The following is a 20179-nucleotide window of genomic DNA, read 5'->3' as shown; positions in this document are numbered from 1 at the left end:
TTATCATTTAGGTTTCTATCGAGGCGATAGTGGCTTATATACAACTTAAGTCTGTAGGCATTGTTGTTTGAGTGGATAATCTGATTTATTTGTGCGGTTCCAGTTTTTTTTGTGTTACTGTTCTTATTGTAATTATTGTTTTCGTAATTACGTATTCCATTATGTTTTTTAAATTATTCTTTCTAGGTTATCACTGTAACTGTAGCTGAGTTTTATAGTGTTTTCTTTTTATTAATGTGTTATTTGGGGGGGAAGTATTTTTGAACTAACTTGAATAATTTTTTCCAGTTTATCTTTAATCATTATATTAAAAAGAGAGTTGAACTAAATAATTTTCCTAGATCTGTGTTTTTTATTATTGGGGGAGGTTCAATATAGTTGATGGTAGTATTAGTATATCCGCTATTTTTAGAGCTGCTTTATAAAAGGGTTTGGGTTTATTAAAAATTTCCCGTTTTGCTTACTTTGTAATTATTCTATTTTCAATGGGTTTGGGGATGTGATTAATGATATGTTTCGGGTGGTTAGATAAAGGGTTATATGTAATGGATTAGTACTGCTTTTAGTGTAAGGTTTATGTGTATTGTTTCCTAGGTTAAAAGTAACATCGAGGAAGTTTACAGTTTTTATATTGGTTTGATTTCGATTTTTAGATTAATTTTTTTCATTGCCTTAATTAAGGCATTTTTTGTTTTTCGAATTAGGGGGCTGTCGGAGTTATTTACAATTAGCAGTCTGTCGTCTCTATAGAGTCCTATATGTTTGGTATCAATTATTCTTTTTAAGTTGTATAAAATATAAAGACCTACTAGGTCAGTTTCCTCTGCTGAATCCAGGGGGCCCACATAGAGATCAAAGTTATCTGGCTTAATTCGTTTTAGTCCATTACTAAGCCTGACTAATAGAACAGTTTTCCTACATTTTTTTAATAATGTCTATTTTATTTGGCTGTATATCAGAGAGGAGGGATGCGAATTCTAGGGCTTCATCGAAGCGGTCTTGTGAGATGGAGAAGTAATAGCTATCAATAACGAATTGAATGATAGCAGCTATCTTTTTGTTCGGGATATTTGTGAACCATTTAATAGTGCCCTTAGTATTAATCCATTGATTTAAGTTATAGGTGTTTTTGGTTTGTAAGTTTATTATCTCTAAGATTATTTTACTAATGTTACCTATTTCAGGTCTCGAGGGTTTATGTCTTCTTTGTCGTTTGGTCCTTAAGCTTAAATATAAGCTTCTTTCTCATGCAAAATTCCTACTTTATTTCTAACATTCAGGTTATCTCTAATGCACTTAGAATCTAAATTATAGACTTAATTCGCATTCATATGAATGTGAACTAAATCTATGTACCTGCCATTTTGATATGTTGAATAAAGTTATATATATACTGTATCACAGCTAATCAGTGCGGCTAGACAAGTATTTTTTTCCTAGCCAGGGATTGAACATACCACCATCACGTTGACAGTCGGCAGTTCTAACCTCCGGCCCATGAAATCGGTACCCGCAAATGACCTCATCAAATGTTCATTTAAATACACTTGCTAACCGCTTTGTAAAAACTAATGTTATTTTCACTCCCGTTTTAATATCGATTCTTTTTGGGTCTGATGAAGTGTTATCCCTGAATTGAGATTCCACTAAAACATGCATGCACGTATGTAGTCAATAATGTTTTGGATAATAAAGAAACTATATATATATATATATATATGACTCGCAAGAAACCAGTTCAAATAACAAGATCTGCTGCTATCAATAGCAATGGTCCACTCCACAAATATAATCCGAACCAACATGCTAATCGTAATACTTCTAACCACCCCTGTCGCACTAGGAGAAAGAAAAATATTTGGTTTAATCCTCCATTTAGCATAAATGTTAAAAATAATATACCTAAAGAATTCTTCAATATTGTAGAAAACTCTTTCAAATACCCACACAGATATAGTTCAATTTTTAATAAAAACTCAATAAGAATTTCTTATTCTACTATGCCTAATTTAGCACAAAGAATCTTAGCATCTAATAACAAAAAAATTAAATCAGCCCAAAAAATCCCTTTCCCAATCCAACCAAAAAGAAACTGCAACTGTATTAACAAACATCTTTGCCCACTCAATAATGATTGCATCCTTAAAGATGTAATATATTCATGCACAATTACAGAGCTCCCACGCAATTCTCCCATAATAGACAATAACATTTTGCCACCAAATTATCCTTCCTCCGACCCTCCCTCTGATATAATTATTAATCCAACAAACGATTCAACCAGCCCCTCTATTTTCAATCATACAACCAGCTATAATAGTAATAATAATATTTTTCATAGCAGTCATCCTAACACTGATAACACTAATTATCCCCGCCAAACCAATCCTGATACAAGTACTGTCCTAGTCTCTGTTCATCAAAATGAACAAAATTTAAATTCTCTTCCCAGTATAAATCAACAAATTAATATTAATTCTCGACCCCGAACTATTAATAAAACATATACATATATAGGCGCTACTTCAACTTTAATAAAGAAAAGAATTTCAAACCACACTTCTTCTTTCAATAACCAAAATTCAAATAATAACCAGGGAACTTCTCTAACTACACTGGTTAAAAAACTTAACTCTACCAATACCCACTTTTCAATTAAATGGACCATCATAAAAAAAGTTAAGTCTTATACTCCAGGATCTAAGTCTTGTCACCTGTGTACATCTGAAGCTATAACTATTATAACCTCCTCTCAAAGTAGTAATATAATAAACTCTAAAAACGAACTGATCTCTTATTGCAAACATATGTCCAAGTTTAAATATGGTAAATTTGAAATCACATAGCTATTAATGTAACCCTTCAAATATATATCTTTTCCCATAATTTTTTTTTTATAATCTTACCTTCTAAGCTTTTTATATTTTTAATTTTATTTGTTTTTCTTTATTTCTTTGGCCGGTTTTCCATCTGCTGTCTCCGTTTTATGGTGTAAGTATACCGATTAATTAAATATATACATCAACCTACTAATTTTTATTCTATGTATTTGTTTACTTATATTTAACTATATGCATTTACATACACATTCATTTGCCTTCTTCCGGAGTTTGCAGATACCGGCCTCTCCTCTTATTTTGTATGTATGTTTTTTGTTTAACTTGTATATGTTTTTGGATATGTGTATATGTTTATGCATGCGTGTGTGTTTGTATATATATGTATATATATGTGTGTGTGTTATTGTATATGTATTCATATATGTGTATATATATTTATATGCGTGTTTGTATGTATATACATGTATGTGTGCATTTGTGTGTCTGTATGTATGTATGTATGTATATGTGTATGTATGTATGTGATTGTATATATATAATTTTCTATTTATTTATTTGTTTTTATTTTTATTTTATTTTATTTTATTTTTATTATTATTTATTTATTTTTATATATATATATGTATGTGTGTGTTTGTGTATATATATGTATATATATATGTATATATGTATGTATATTTATAACAGACGCCCCATTTCTTGAACTTGGCCATTTATTTGTTCTTCTGATCAGTTTTCTTAATTTAATTCTGAGACTTTCACGTGCATATCTAAGCTGACCTAATTATTAACGCTAACTTTCGCGCTTTTTGTCTGGGTCAGTTTGACCTTGCTTTTCAAATTTAAATTGTCACCGTTTTTCGGGGTTTTTTTAAGCCTTAATTTTTTTTATTCATCCAGCCTTGACAGACGTGTTTCAAATATTATCTCTAGTACTTTTCTTTTAATGATTTGGAATTCATCCCATTTGCGCTTTTTTCCAAGGAACTCTGCCTTTTGGATGATTTTGGACCATTTGGAATTTACCCAGTGGATTGAAATTTTAAATTCGACCGTTTTGGATTTTACCATTTTTGGATTTTTGCCCTTCACCGGACTATCCATTCATGTGAAATCTTTTTATTATTTTTCTTTTGCCTCCTGTTTCCCTTACCTCACCCTTTTTTAACCAAGTAAGATCTTTGACTTACTTGTAGTTTCATTAAATACTTTTATATGCAAAATCCGATCCTGCATTTTGCTAATTCCTGCCCTCTGATGAGAAGGAGAGTATTTCTTCGAAACTCCGCGGATTAAGGACTATCCACTTATCTTGTGCTTCCTTTTTTAAAATTAAATATGTTTTTAACTTTTTTTCAAGATGTCTTTTAATATATTTTATTAATCATTTGTTCATATTATAAGCTCTATTTCCTTTTCGTTTTTATTGAGCTTTTTATATCTGGCTGAGTTTATTTTACTTGTAAATATTAACTCTTTAATATTTATAATATATTTTAAGTTTACCATTTTGATTACCTTAGTAAACTTTTATTTTTATTATATATATATATATATATATATTTATGTCCTGTATTGAGAACTTTTTATTAGTCATGCAAGTTTCATTGGATTGACAACTAAGAAACCACTCTATACAACCATTATATGCATATATATATATATATATATATATATATATATATATATATCACCTGCTATGACGTCATACATGACGTATACTGTGAACAAACTAACAGACAGGAATACGGCTTTATTATATATATATATAATATATATAATCTATATATATATAAATGTAACTCTTGGTTCGTTCGTAATTAATAGTCTAAATAACCACTGGACGGATGGCTTCCACATTTTGGTATAACATGTTTATGGTGCGCATGCGTGTTTCTATATATCTCTTTGTAATTATAGCATTATACGTAATTTTTCGATAATAAATATTTGGTTTTCTTTGTACGGATGGGCCATTTTTTTTATTTGGGGACAATTATTTCACACCGCGTGTCATCACATGACATCATTAAACGGAACTTTTATATACCAAATTGACTTTTTTCGTTTAAAAAGGGAATTATTTCTCTTTCGTTAATATATATATATATATATATATATATTTTTAATATTTCGTGTTTTATATATATAAAGTACAATTGTTGAATGTTATTTTCTTGATTATATTTGTTTGGGAGACGCACAATTAAAAAAAAAAAGATTAAAACGGAGCGAAATTTAAATTTCCATTCCATTTTTACTCTTTGTGAATATTAAAAGAAAAATTACTAAACATTTATTAATAATGCCCCACTTTTACAGACATTTGTTTTTAAATTTCTTAAATGGCGACTATTATCGACTTTTTTTTAATAGCCTTTGCGGATGGGTATGCTGACATTTGTTTTAATGTCTTTTTAAATGACTTATCGACTTTCTTTTTTTTTAATAGCATTTGCGGATGGGTAAAAAACGAAAAAAAAAATTAACTATTTACTGATAATTCTCACTTTTACAAATATTTTTAACAAATAAATTTTATCAAAGTCAAGATACCGAGAAATTGTCAGTAAATGGCTTAGTTATTTTTTTTCGTTTTTTACCCATCCGCAAATGCTATTAAAATAAAAGTCATTTTAAAAGAAATAAAAAACAAAACAAATGTCAGCATATCCGCAAATGCTATTAAAAAAAAGTCGATAAAAGTCGTCATTTAAAAAGAAATTTAGAAACAAATGCCTTATTAATAAATGTTTAGTCATTTTTCTTTTAATATTCATAAAGAGTAAAACTTTTTTTCAAAATAAATGTGACAAATAATCGATTACGACAACGTCAGTAAATAAAAAAAAGTGTTACGTGCGCTTACGTCAGAAAGGGGGCGATGCGTGTTTTTTTATGCTGGTCGACATGGAGCTCAACGCCCAATGAGTACCAAATTCTGTTTTCCAAAAGAAACGTTTACTACTAACTTTCTTTTAAAAAAAAGTGCAAGTTTTCCTGAAAAAAAAACAACCAAACCTTTCACCTAACAATTTATGGCAAAAATAGCGACCCATAAAAATCTGGGGTGCTTCTACACTTTATTGCCGAAATTGGAGACGACATTTTTTTTTTTCACGCACTTGCTATTCAAATCTAGGGGAGACATCATTATATGGTCGAACGATTGCTTCCGGAAAGGGAAAGAATAAATTAACCAAAATTAACATTTATTACTTCCGGAAACGTTAAATTAAACTAAAATTATATTTTATTACTTCCAAAAACTTGGTGAACCGATATTACTGGAGAAAATGAATCTTGACAATTCAAAAAAATGTTTAAAATTATTTATTTGTTCGAACCCCCCCCCAAACCCCCCCCCAAAACAAAACAAAAAAACTATTTTATAAAAGTCAAATGCTGCTTTAAAAGTAAATAAAGAAAGTGAAAGAGAACATATATCCGTAATTGTTTAATTGGAAATGTTTCGATTTAATTGATGAGAACGGGAAAGTTTTTCATGGAACAATTTTTTTTTTTTTATTAAAAACAGAAAATTGAAATGGCATATTCATAATAGTTTAATCTTGGCGAGCGCCATTTTAAAACCAAAACAAAACCAAAACATTTATTAGTTTTTATTTGTTTTTTTTGTTTATTTTTCGTTTGTGTGTTTTTTTTTTTTTGGGGGGGGTTCTTTTCGAACAAATCAATAATTTTAAATATTTTTTTGAGTTGTCAAGATTCATTTTCTCCAGTAATATCGGTTTACCAAGTTTCTGGAAGTAATAAATGATAATTTTAGTTTAAGGGAGTAATAAATGTTAATTTTGGTAAATTTATTCTTTCCCTTTCTGGAAGCAATCGTTCGGCCTTATAATGATGTCTTGCCTAGATTTGGATAGCAAGTGCGTGAAAAAAATGGCGTCTCCAATTTTTTTTTTTTTTTTTTTTTACATAGGCATCACCACATTATCAAGGCCAAGAGGCCACTCAAGGATAAGGGTTAAAGAGTGTACAGTAGAAATTGGACAATATAGTAATCATTAGTAATGAAAATTTGATAAATTTGATAACTTATATAGAACGGTTCATCAAGAACTTATTTACGTTAGACTTGAAGACAACCATATTGTAGTCAGCCGGAAAGCAGGAAAACGAAAGACAATTCCACAAGCGTGCAGTTCTAAGAAAGAAGCTTTGTTCATGGAATCTACGTTTAGGTTTAGGCACAGATAAAGAGTGGGGGGAATTAGTGATAGTGTTTACAGCTAGACGAGTGTTTCTTGTGAAAGTTTGGCGAGGGGGGACCATAGATTGAAGCTCAGTCGAACACTTTCCATGAAAATAACGATACATCAGAGACAAACTCGCAACATCTCTTCTGTGAGATAGAGGTTGCAAGGAAGAGAAAAGGACATCTCCTACGAGGCTACGAAGTCTATTTTGAACTCTATCAAGGCAGGCCAAGTCCTTTCTAGCAGCTCCTGCCCAGATGTGGCAACAGTATTCGATCCTTGGACGTACCTGGCTCTTATATAGATGGCGTCTCCAATTTCGGCAATAAAGTGTACAAAATGGCGTCTCCAATTTTGGCAATAAAGTGTACAAACACCAAATCTGCTAGCTGAGTGACAAATTTGCTTAAAATATTGAAAAGAAGAAAGAAAGAAAAAGAATAGAAACTCTAGATGTATCAGAAATTTGGAGGAATTTTTGACACCCCTAACAGAAAACTGCGAATAAAATATAAAAACTCGTAATTTCTCTTTTTAAAGTGAATTGTTTATTTTCTATATGGAATATACTTTCAAAATAAACTATTAAAGTTGTTTAAAAAATAATAGAAATATTATTTTTTATTTTTTAAAAAACAGTGTTTACAAAATGTTTACAAAATGCCGGCGTGCCTTCATGCAGCCATTTTTTTACGTAATAAAATCAATAGAATTTTACGAGTTAAATATTTTTCAATTTTTAAACTTTAAAAATCTATCAAACGTTTTCTATTGATTCAATTTTTACGATATTTTCAGGGTCAATGTGAAATTTTATGCTCTTTCCAATAAACCAAATATGATATTTTAGACAAACGTTTTTTTTGTTTTTTTTTTCAAATTAACACCTCCATTTTGAAATGTTTATTAAAATTTTAATAATTAATTTATGTGTCAAAGTTTTATATATCACAAATTGAAGATAAAAGATCAATAAAGAAAATATTCCAATTTCACGTAACAATTTATGGTAAAAAATTCGCCTTTTCTTGGGGAAAAACCTCCAACTTTTATTGATAAAAAAAAATTGCAAAAATAATAAAATAAATAAACAATACAAAATGCAATTTTTTATGAGGAATGTGTTCCATTTTAACAAACTGAGCCACAGCAACGCGTGGCCGGGTACGGCTAGTATATATATGATGATGATGATGATGATTGCAACGTCTTGTCAGACGAGTGCCACTCCCTCAGACACTGAAAGTTCATGAGCCCGAAAAATGACATATAGTCCTGCCAGCGAATTCACATACTCAAGCAGACATGACACTAAAGACACACTCACACACACATATACATGCGTACATACACAATACACAATACGCACACATACATATACATACACACACAATGCAAACATAAACAAGACGGTCATTGGTATACATACATATAAATGTATACATGCATACATACATACATGATGATTACAACGTCTTGTCAGACGAGTGCCACTCCCTCAGACATTTAAAATCCAGGAGCCCAAATGTCTGAGGGAGTATCTATACAAATATGATGTTACAGAGTCTTAGCTTTGTACGACAGCTAAGTCTCTCTCTCGGTTCAGAATGTTGAGATCCAGCAACAAGCAAGAGCAAGATAGCCAGCAATAAATTAAACTGCAGACCAGCTTAATGCGGGTACTGGTCTTCCACTTTATGGTTTTTTAAATCAGAGATTTGCTTCTTCTAGAAAGGTTGCCTTCACCACGGCTTACGGGAGCCCTCTCTACCCCAATACACATATACACACACAAATATACACGGTGCTAGTTGGCCGTTGACCCAGAAAAAGAGTTCATTCGCCCTTTGGAAGGTCTTGTTTTTAATCCTTCAGGGAGACTAGCCGCCCTCCTCACCAAATAAGTTTGGTGGGGGAACCAGTTTAGTCGCCGGTGACCCGACCATGAGGCAGGTAGTACTGGGTTACATGGTACCAGTAGCATATGACATGACCTGACATAATACATACATGTCTATAAGCATACGCTCATATATACCCATGTATATACACAATGCATAATACACAAACATACATATACATACCCACATTCATACATATACATCCACATATACAAATACATACACACATATACTTACACATACATATACGTACCCATATGCACATATATATACATACACTTACATACATATACATACACATCCATATATATGTATTAATGCACATACACACATACATGCACACATACAAATACATATACATACACACCTGCATACATACACATACATGCATATACACACATACATGCATACAAACATTTATAAATGTATATATGTACACACACAAACATATATACACATAGACACATATACATATTACACATAGATATAAATACATATAAACTCATATGTACATATATAAATATACACACACACATACATATATAAATATACATACACATACATAGATACAAATAATGATGGCAGAATAATTGTTACATGCATCCAGCATTACAGGCGTACACACGTAACAGCTTTTTTATCGCAACAGGACTTTTTCTTTTTTTTTTATAATAGACAAATACCTGAGGGAGTATCTATACAAAGATGATGTTACAGAGTTTTAGCTTTGTACGACAGCTAAATCTCTCTCTGGTTCAAAATGTTGACATCCAGCAACAAGCAAGAGCAAGATAGCCAGCAACAAGTCAAACTGCAGACCAGCTTAATGCGGGTACTGGTCTCCCGCTTTTTTTTTTTTTAAATAAAAAGTTTTGTTGAAACAGACACTTTTGGAATAGTAACTGACGATGATATAAACAAATTCACACATTTTTTCACAAATAAACTCAGCGACGGATAGTCAAGATGTAAACACAGTCCAACCGACATAAATCAAAGACGCTTACTTTTTTTTTTTAATCATTTATATGTTTATATCATCGTCAGTTACTGTTCCAAAAGTATATATATATATATATATATATATATATATATATATGTATATATATATAAAATAAACCTGTATGACGTCATAGCAGATGATATATGTTATATATGTGCAGTATACATTACAATACATTAGTTTTTCTTACAGAAGATACGTTGCGAGCCTGTCTCTGTTTTATCGTTATTTTCATAGCAAGTGCTCGTCTGAGCTCCAATCTATGGTCCCCCTCACCAAAGAAACGTTTGGCTGTAAACACTATCACTAATTTCCTCCATTCTTTATCTGTTTCTAAACCTAAACGTAGATTCCATGAACAAAGCTTCTTTCTTAAAACTGCACACCTGTGGAACTCTCTTCCGTTTACCTGCTTTCCAGCTGATTACAATATGGCCGTTATCAAGTCTAATGTGAACAAGTTCTTTATGAGCCGTTCCCCTAAGTGATCCAATTTACCACATTTACACTTCGAACGATTACTATGATATTGTCCTTTTGACCACTGCACACTCTTTAACCCTCAACCTCGAGTGACCTCTGGGCCTTGATAACTGGTGATTCCTTTGTAAATAAAAAGTATATATATCATATATTACACCGTATCAGATGACGTCATAGCAAAAGAGACACTTAAAAAAATTGTAATTACAAAATGGAATATCGCCCATCTGTAAAATTAGTCATGTAGACGAATTGTCTGGATTGATATAAAAATCTGTCGAACCCCTTGACGACACGGTAATTGCCTTTCTACAAACGGAAAATGGGATGAAAAATGTTCTGTACCATAATAGTAGAGTTTCCACTGGCACACGCGAATTTGGACGGAATTTCGAACGGATCCCTTTTATTTACTTCACGGGGGTAGCATACTCTTGTTCTCTCAGCCATGACTGGACACAGGTCATAAGTAATTCACAATTGTAGTTTTCGGTCGCTCACACTTCAACCTTCATGAAAATATTGTTTTTAGACTTGATTTTTTCAAATACTCTAACCACTGCGCCACGGGCCCTTGCGGACAGTTCTAGTACGAATTTCGGGAGCCTTAAGGCTATGTTTATTACTAGTTGTAAATATCACTATTTATCATTAATTATTATTACTATACATTACTATATATATTACTATATGATATATATCCATATTGTTATTGTTTATTTATTACTATATATATATATATATATATATATATATATATATATATATATATATATATATATATATATATAATCCATGATTTCTAATTATTGGTTCGTGTTAAATTACATATCAATTATTATTACTATAATTCCTGACTTTGATAAGATACCCCTGAAGAACGTCGGAGGTTACATCGACCGAAACATTCTGAAAATGACGCTCAAGATGAGAACAGTAGTCCGAAGAATCCAAATAATACGAATTAAAAAATGCATCAAATTAAAAAGAAACATCTACAAGAATTTACACGAATTTCGTAAAAAATTATGTTTCTAGTATTCGTACTAACATTTATATTCATACTAGCAGGCCGCCTGGCGTTGCCCAGTCGTAAAATACGCGTAAATTATTTTAATAAATATTTTAATTCATACAGAAACTGACACATGTGCATGCGAGTATTATGTTTTTTTTTTTTTATAAAGAGTTCACTTCTTGTACGTACAAAAAGAAAAACATACTCGAGCTGAGATCGAAACCAAAATCCAAAGCAAGTGAGTAAAGTACCATAACCATTAGAGTAGCTTGCTACGTTCTTTAAAAAGTGTTTTCAAACCTACTTATTCTTAACATAAAGAATATGCCAAGTGAACCATTCAAGCATGTGCAGTCGCGAAACATTTTACGAACATAAACATCCGATGACTCATGAGTTATATTTTTTCAATTTCGACCCCTTCCGGATTAAAACCGATTAGAAGTTTATATATATTTATATTAAATGTTCATTACTTAGAAGTGTTGCTATGGAAACTCTTCGAGTGAGGAGACATTGTTCAGACAGTCTTAGTGTAGATATGAGATGTAGAGTTCACATTGTAGATATGAGATGTGTATGTCATGACATTTTATAACACAGACATATAGACATATAATAACAATTCAATTTACCTTTTTGTAGAATCACAACACAAGACGACGTTTTATAAAAACACATGATGGGTTTATTTTTTCACGATCGGCCGTGGTTTTCATCATCAAAAATTCAAAGCTTCATTCTAAGTTTCACAAGTGACCGTCTCGCTTCTAGACGTTCGAATCCTCAGACTCTCTCTGAGTTTCTTCCCCTCTCTGTCTGCTCCTCTAAAGTTTTTCTATCTATTTCTAGAACTTTCTATTTTCCATGACGTCATACACATGTTAAAACATGTGCCTTCTTTCACGTGTTCTGGACATGCGTGTCCAAAATTTATTTCTATTTCTAAACCTAAATTACGAGGTTCGAATTTCGTCTATTGCTATTTCATTTTCATTTTAACTAAATCTCTCTATTTTTATACTTACATGAAAAGGGGACAGCCCTTATCATGTAACAAATGCTCCGACGAACTGCAAGCACGTGTGCCCTCTCGACGTAAATACCCCCGACAAACCCGACAAGCAGCAAAATCCCACCCCTCCACAGTTGAGATCCTTAGATGAATTCTACTCCAGTAATTTCTTCCCCAGAACCGCTAGACTTTGGAATTCCCTTCCGGTTTTCTACTTCCCCAACTGTACTGACATGCAGAAGTTCAAGTGTAACGTGAACCGAATCTTGCTGCTCAACTCCCCACATAGTACCTCTGTAGCTTATGTCCCTGGTAGTAGCCCCCTACATCAAAGTGGCAATGTGCCTCGTTTAGGGTGAAAGTGTTGGAACGATTAATCGGAATCCGAAAAATTGGAACATTTTTAGGTATCGGAATCAGTATCGAAATCGGAAACATTATTGCATATTTTCCGATGCACAAAACGATTCCTTTTTTCTGATTTTGTTTAAAACAAAATCGTTCTCCTGCTGGTAGTAATAATAATATAATAAATATTTATTGATTTCAGCTTCCATTAAAGCTACAGATCACCCCAACCACAAATGTGCTTCTACGTTTGCAGAAAATGGGTGCACATTTAACATCTGTTTTTACGGTAATCAGGAGGAATATTTAGAGATTTATAAAGAATAGGAATCGAAACCGGAAATTATATCGGAATCGGTAATTGTATCGGAATCGGGAATAACATTGGAATAGTCCCATATATAAATCTGACCAAGTAAAAAACCTGCCAGGACGAATTCATTTCATCCGTTATAGGAAAGCGAGGTTACAAATAGCCTTCTTCCTAATCTACATCAATGATCTTCCAAATCATATCATTAGATCATTCATAGACACTTATGCTGACGTCACTACCATATATGGCAGTACATCAAAGACTGTAAACTACCAAGTTCTCTCTGATTCTCTCTCTCTTCTGATCTTGAGCATGTAGTACAATGGGAAAAGAGGTGGCTGTTTACTTTTAATGCATATAAAACCAAGCTTCTGTCTTTACATCATCAACGCTCTGATTTCCTATCTGGCATAAATTGAAATGAATGGCTCTTGTCTTGGGGAGGCTCCATGTTTTGACAAGCTCCCGGGCTTGACCATTACTCCTGATATGAAATGGAACACGTACATCAACTCTACTGCCAAGGTCGCTGAGAAAATGGTGGAATCCTTCTATCGATCCAGTAGATATCTCACTGCTGATGCAATTGTCTCCCTATAAAAGACCCAGGTGCGTCCATGGATGGAGTACTGTTGCCACATTTGGGCATGGCTGCTAGAAAGAACTTATCCTGCCTTGACAGAGTTCAAAATAGACTTCGTAGCCTAGTGGGGGATGCCCTTTTCTCCTTACTGCAACTTCTTCCTCACAGAAGAGACGTTTCGAGCATATCTCTGCTTTATTGTTATTTTCATGGCAAGTGATTGTCTGAGCTCCAATATATGGTTCCTCCTCGCCAAACCTTCACGAGAAACACTCGTCTAGCTGAAAACACAAGCAATAATCCCCCCACTCTTTATCCTTGCCTAAACCTAGACGTAGATTCCATGAACAAAGTTTCTTTCTTAGAACTGCACACATGTGGAACTTTCTTCTATTTACCTGCTTTCCAGCTGACTATAATATTGTCATCTTCAAGTCCAATGTAAACAAGTTCTTAATAAGCCGTTCCCCTTAAGTAATCCAATTTAACAAATTTCCACTACTAACGATTACTACGTCATTGTCCTATTGATACTGTGCATTTATTAACCCTTATCCTCGAGTGGCATCTGGGCCTTGATTGTTACATGATAAGGGCTGTTCCCTTTTCATGTAAGTATAAAAATAGAGAGATTTAGTTAAAATGAAAATGAAATAGCATAGGCGAAATTCGAACCTCGTAATTTAGGTTTAGAAATAGATTACGTGTGAGAATTAGAAAATGGAATGTAAAGCAAACGATTGTTTAGAATAAAGATAAAATATTTCAGGAAAAGAATGTGCACTGTCAATTTTGTTATGAAAATTCAATTGAAAGAATGCAGCAACAAGATAATTTAATAAACATGTTTTTAACATATTGGAAATATAGGTTACTGAGTATAGGTTAAAATTCCTTTTGTAAAAAAAGGAAACGTTTTGGACACGTATGTCCAGAACACGTGTGTATGACGTCATGGAAAATAGAAAGTTCTAGAGATAGATAGAAAAACTTGAGAGTTAAGCAGACAGAAGCAGGAGAAGAGTCAGAGGGAGTCTGAGGTCGACAGACGATAGTCTGCAGTTTGGAATTCGAACGTCTAGAAGCGAGACGGTCACTTTGAAACTTAATATGTGAAGCTTTGAATTCTTGATGATGAAAACCACAGCCGGTCGTGAGAAGAAATAAACCCATCATATGTTTTATAAAACGTCGTCTTTGTGTTGTGATTCTACCAAAAGGTAAAGTGAATTGTTATATGTCTATATATCTGTGTTATAAAATGTCTGACATACACACCTCATATCTACAATGTGGACTCTACAACTCATATCTACACTAAGACTGTCTGAACACTGTTTCCTCACTCTAAGAGTTTCCATTACAATTCTAAGAATGAACAGTTTTAATATATATGAATCGCTTCATAACAGAAACAACGACATTCGTCATAACACGAACAATTTCTCTCTCACAACATCCCCCTCTCTCTCTCTCTCTCTAAAACTCATCAACAAGACTCTCTAAGCATCACTTTTAAAGCATAACAATAAATAATAATAAGACCTATATGCAACATAATACGATTTGGTGCCCGTTTGACCAATTTGCATCAACGATGCAAAAACCGAACCTGGGGTATATACAATAAATACAATTTGGAGCCGTAGTGAACTGACCACCCAGCAAGGGTGAGTTTAAAAAAAGAAAGAAAAAAAAGAAACACAACGTTTTAAAAGGGTCCAAGATTATTAAAAAATAAATAAATAAATAATACCACGGAAAAAACCCAAAAAAAACATCACACGATCACAGAAATGCGAAAAAAAAAAATTTGAACACACACGCACACAGAAAACTAAAGTTTACAAGAAAATATTAAAAAAGAAAAAAAAGGCCTATATACCGTAATGAATGATAAAAGAGATACGGTCACTTAAAAAAAACTACTCACGAATATTTCATTCATAAATAAAATAAAAACAAATAGAAAATAGGACAGTGTCATTCATAAATGTGTGTTAATGCCTGAATTGTTTAGAGAAACTGTCAATCATAATAAATAACAATATAGTGTAAAAAGTCGAAAGTACATTGAAAATTCTCGAGTATTAAAAGGAAGAATAAATGAATAAATAAATAAAATAAAATACGCTATAGAAAAAAGAAAGATGCAGAAATGAAATCAAATTTATGCACTGTGTATAATTTTCGGCTTTTTAGTGTGATTTAATTGTTCTGGTCTTTGAAAAAGGGACAAATTTTTGTTTTGTGTCAACGAACTTTCGAAATGTATAATGTAACGAATTTTTATTAATTTTTTTTGTATTTTGTTGCAAAATGTTTAAATGTATTAAGGTATTTTCTTTTGAAAATGTGTTTTAAACAATATTGTAAATTTATACTTAATGTAAATGCTATTGATTTTCACAGCAAGAATTCAAAGTCATCAGTAAATATACATTAGATTTAAACAGTCTAGGAGAAAATAAAACTAGTTAAGACGTATGGTTGGCTTACAGATTCAGTTAGAATTTTAGAAGGGGGACAATAATTAAAATTACGTAAACTGGTATTTAGAGAGTTTTTAGATGTGATAAGCCGTAAGAAAGATGTTTTTTTTAGCATTTGGTTTTTGTTTTTTTGTTTTTTTTAGAGACCCTATAATTTTTTTCCAAGAAAAGTGACTTGGTAGGGATTGATAAGCACAAGATGTGCCCCTATTCGAAAAATTTGGGAACCTGGTTAATTAAGTGCTTAAAATAAGCTGGTTGCACGTAACGACTCCAAGCAAAGTGGTAAGACTTGGCTTAATTAATAAACAGGCTTGGAAAGAATACGAAAATTCTAAAGGGGACCAGTAAACCGATGAGAGGTAGTCCCGAGGCAATCACATATAGCTTAATGAAGTAAGAGACAGGCAAAAATATGCCGTAGATTACGTAAGAAAGATATAACCTTGTATTTTTTTTAGAGACGCATGAATGTGTGATATATCTGCTGGATCTTGGATAGGGGAAGTTCAAGAATCCAAGCAAGGAAATCCGAGTGAGTCCGTATGAGAGAAGAAAGGTATATCTTGATAGTTAAAGCCAATCAAGAAGATTGGTTATGAGCTTTGGTATGTCCCGTATAAGATAGTTATAGAATAAAAAAAACAAAAACAAAGCCATACTTGATAAGACTAACCATGCGGAAAGAGTTGATCAGGACACTTTTGGGACGAAGGGAGTCGTCCATTTCGAGGGAGGTGGAAACCTCTAGTCTGCGGCATATGGGTGGCTGCAAAGCAGCTGATGTGAATCATAGGTAAAGACCCTACACCCAAAAAGTAAATGCCAAGAAGATCAGAAAGGTTCTGATTTTATAAAAATATACTAATTGTGAAGTCGGCCGAGAAGGGCTGACTGAAAGAGATTTTTTTTTAGCCTGATCTTTCCTAGATGTGTGGTTGTGTAAATGTAGAAAAAATGTACTAAATTTAAAAATGCATACATTTTTTTTGTGAAATATGGAAGGGAGGGATGTTACATGATAAGGGCTGTCCCCTTTTCATGTAAGTATAAAAATAGAGAGATTTAGTTAAAATGAAAATGAAATAGCAATAGACGAAATTCGAACCTCGTAATTTAGGTTTAGAAATAGATTACGTGTGAGAATTAGAAAATGGAATGTAAAACAGCTTAGAGATAAAATAGTTTCAAGAAAAGAATGTGCACTGTCAATTTTGTTATGAAAATTCAATTGAAAGAATGCAGCTACAAGATAATTTAATAAACATGTTTTTAACATATTGGAAATATAGGTTACTGAGTATAGGTTAAAATTCCTTTTGTAAAAAAAGGAAACGTTTTGGACACGTATGTCCAGAACACGTGTGTATGACGTCATGGAAAATAGAAAGTTCTAGAGATAGATAGAAAAACTTGAGAGTTAAGCAGACAGAAGCAGGGGAAGAGTCAGAGGGAGTCTGAGGTCGACAGACGATCGTCTGCAGTTTGGAATTCGAACGTCTAGAAGCGAGACGGTCACTTGTGAAACTTAATATGTGAAGCTTTGAATTCTTGATGATGAAAACCACGGCCGTTCGTGAGAAGAAATAAACCCATCATGTGTTTTATAAAACGTCGTCTTTGTGTTGTGATTCTACCAAAAGGTAAAGTGAATTGTTATTATATGTCTATATATCTGTGTTATAAAATGTCTGACATACACATCTCATATCTACAATGTGAACTCTACAACTCATATCTACACTAAGACTGTCTGAACACCGTTTCCTCACTCTAAGAGTTTCCATTACAATTCTAAGAATGAACAGTTTTAATATATATGAATCGCTTCATAACAGAAACAACGACATTCGTCATAACACGAACAATCTCTCTCTCACAACATCCCTCTCTCTCTCTCTCTAAAACTCATCAACAAGACTCTCAAAGCATCACTTATAAAACATAACAATAAATAATAATAAGGCCTATATGCAACACATTCACCGTTAAAACAGGCAGAGGAATGCTACATTTCGTCGATGGGACAGAGGCTAAAGCTTAGATGACAGTTCAGGACCTATTGAACTTTGTCTAGGAGTGAGAGACTAGTAGCAGATGCACCAGCCCAAATATGACAGCAATACTCCATACATGGGTGAATGGTGGCCTTATAGAGGTACAGGAAACTTTCGGCCGTTAGTAGCTTTCTATCACGGTAGAGAGAACCTACCTTATTCGCAGCGGTCCTGGCAATACTCTGAATGTATTTTTTTCAGCTCATGTTTCCTGTGAACGTTAGGCCGAGGATTTTAAAAGATGTACTTTCAGATAAAGAGTCTTTGGCCAATGCAATTGGTGGTAGAGAAGATTTCTTGTAGTTATTGAAGGAAACAAATTTAATCTTGGCAGCATTGAATGTGACCATCCATTTTTGTCCCCATTCCACTACAGATTGGAGGTCATTCTCTAGTGTTTCTACCATTTCTTTAGATTAGATATTAGTTCATTTGTTTTCCTGTTGTGTCTGTTATAGAGCGTTGTGTCATCAGCATATATGTCCATCTCATATATATATATATATATATATATATATATGTATATATATATATATATATATATATATATATATATATATATATATGTGTGTGTGTGTGTGTGTGTGTGTGTCCGTGTGCTACTGTGTATATATATATTTTATTTAGTGTTGGGATAATATATATAGATATGTCTGTGCGTGTGTGTGTGCGCGCGTGTGTGTATGTGTATGTATACATATTAGTCGTGGCGAGAACAGAATGCGAAAAAAAAATTCTCATAGGTTTATATTGTTGTTTTGTTTATATATTATCAAATGAGAAATCATTTCGATATAAATTCAACTTAGTATTACGGATGTAAAATTGAAAAAAAAAAACAACCAACCTTGAAATGTGTTAGTGTGTGACCATTATCTGAATAATCGAAATCACACAACATCAAGTCAAATCCGATCGACAGTTTCTTTTGATTTCGCTTATTCACATAATGTTGGCACATTTCAAGCGTGCTTTTCCCAAGTGACATGCATAATACTAACTTAGTTTTAACTCGAAACGCTTTCGCATTTAATAAAATACTAACATGGATACCCCGCGTTATCCAGGTAGACATGAAGTTCGGATTGGACACAGCTGCTAACTCCATCGTTATTCCCACAACAATTTCAAAATTAAAAGAACGGATAAAAACACGAAAATATAATTGCCCCCTCCCCCTCCAAAAAAACAAAAAAAAGTACATGAAAAGTTCCACACCAGATGATTGGGCAGAAGGGATACGAAGATAGGAAGACATTTTCCGGATATTGAGCACTTTTTGATGACTATATACCAGTTTAAGCGAATTTCTTTAATACTGTCTCAGTCTAAAAAGATTTCTCGTTATAGTCTGTTACAACGAAAACTAACTGAAAATGATTCAGTTTAAAAAATAACGAAGCAGAATTTGTTTTAACCGAAATAACCGCTAAAAAATGATTAGTTATGCTTTATTCAGCGAAGAAAAAAATTAGCAGTTACGATGTCAAAACCCTAACCCTAACCCTAACCCTCGAAATAAGAAAAATGTTTTGTTTTAATTTAATCGACCGCCGATAAAAAAAATGCCAAATAAATAATACAAAGTTTTAAAATCTTGTAACCCCGTTTAAATGTTAAAACTTTAAATGATAGGAAGTTTGTTTTTTCTTTATCTCCATTGGATTTGAAATTTTGTTTCTCTTAAATAAAAACTTAATCTTCAGTTAACTTAAACCTCCAATAAAAAACTCGGAATAAGGAAATTAAAAAACAAAACTGTTTTTAAAAAGGACCACCGTTACGTGTACGCGAACTTCAAAACCAAAGGTTAGGAGACAATCTCCTAATTCACTGGTCCACAACGCTGATTGTGAGATAAGGTTTAAATTCTTTTATTTAAGCCAATTTAAAAAAATAA

Source organism: Euprymna scolopes, chromosome 18 (assembly GCF_053919585.1).
Source record: "Euprymna scolopes isolate OS-2025 chromosome 18, ASM5391958v1, whole genome shotgun sequence".
In the NCBI taxonomy this organism is placed as follows: Eukaryota; Metazoa; Mollusca; class Cephalopoda; order Sepiida; family Sepiolidae; genus Euprymna; species Euprymna scolopes.
This window is presented reverse-complemented; position numbering follows the sequence as displayed.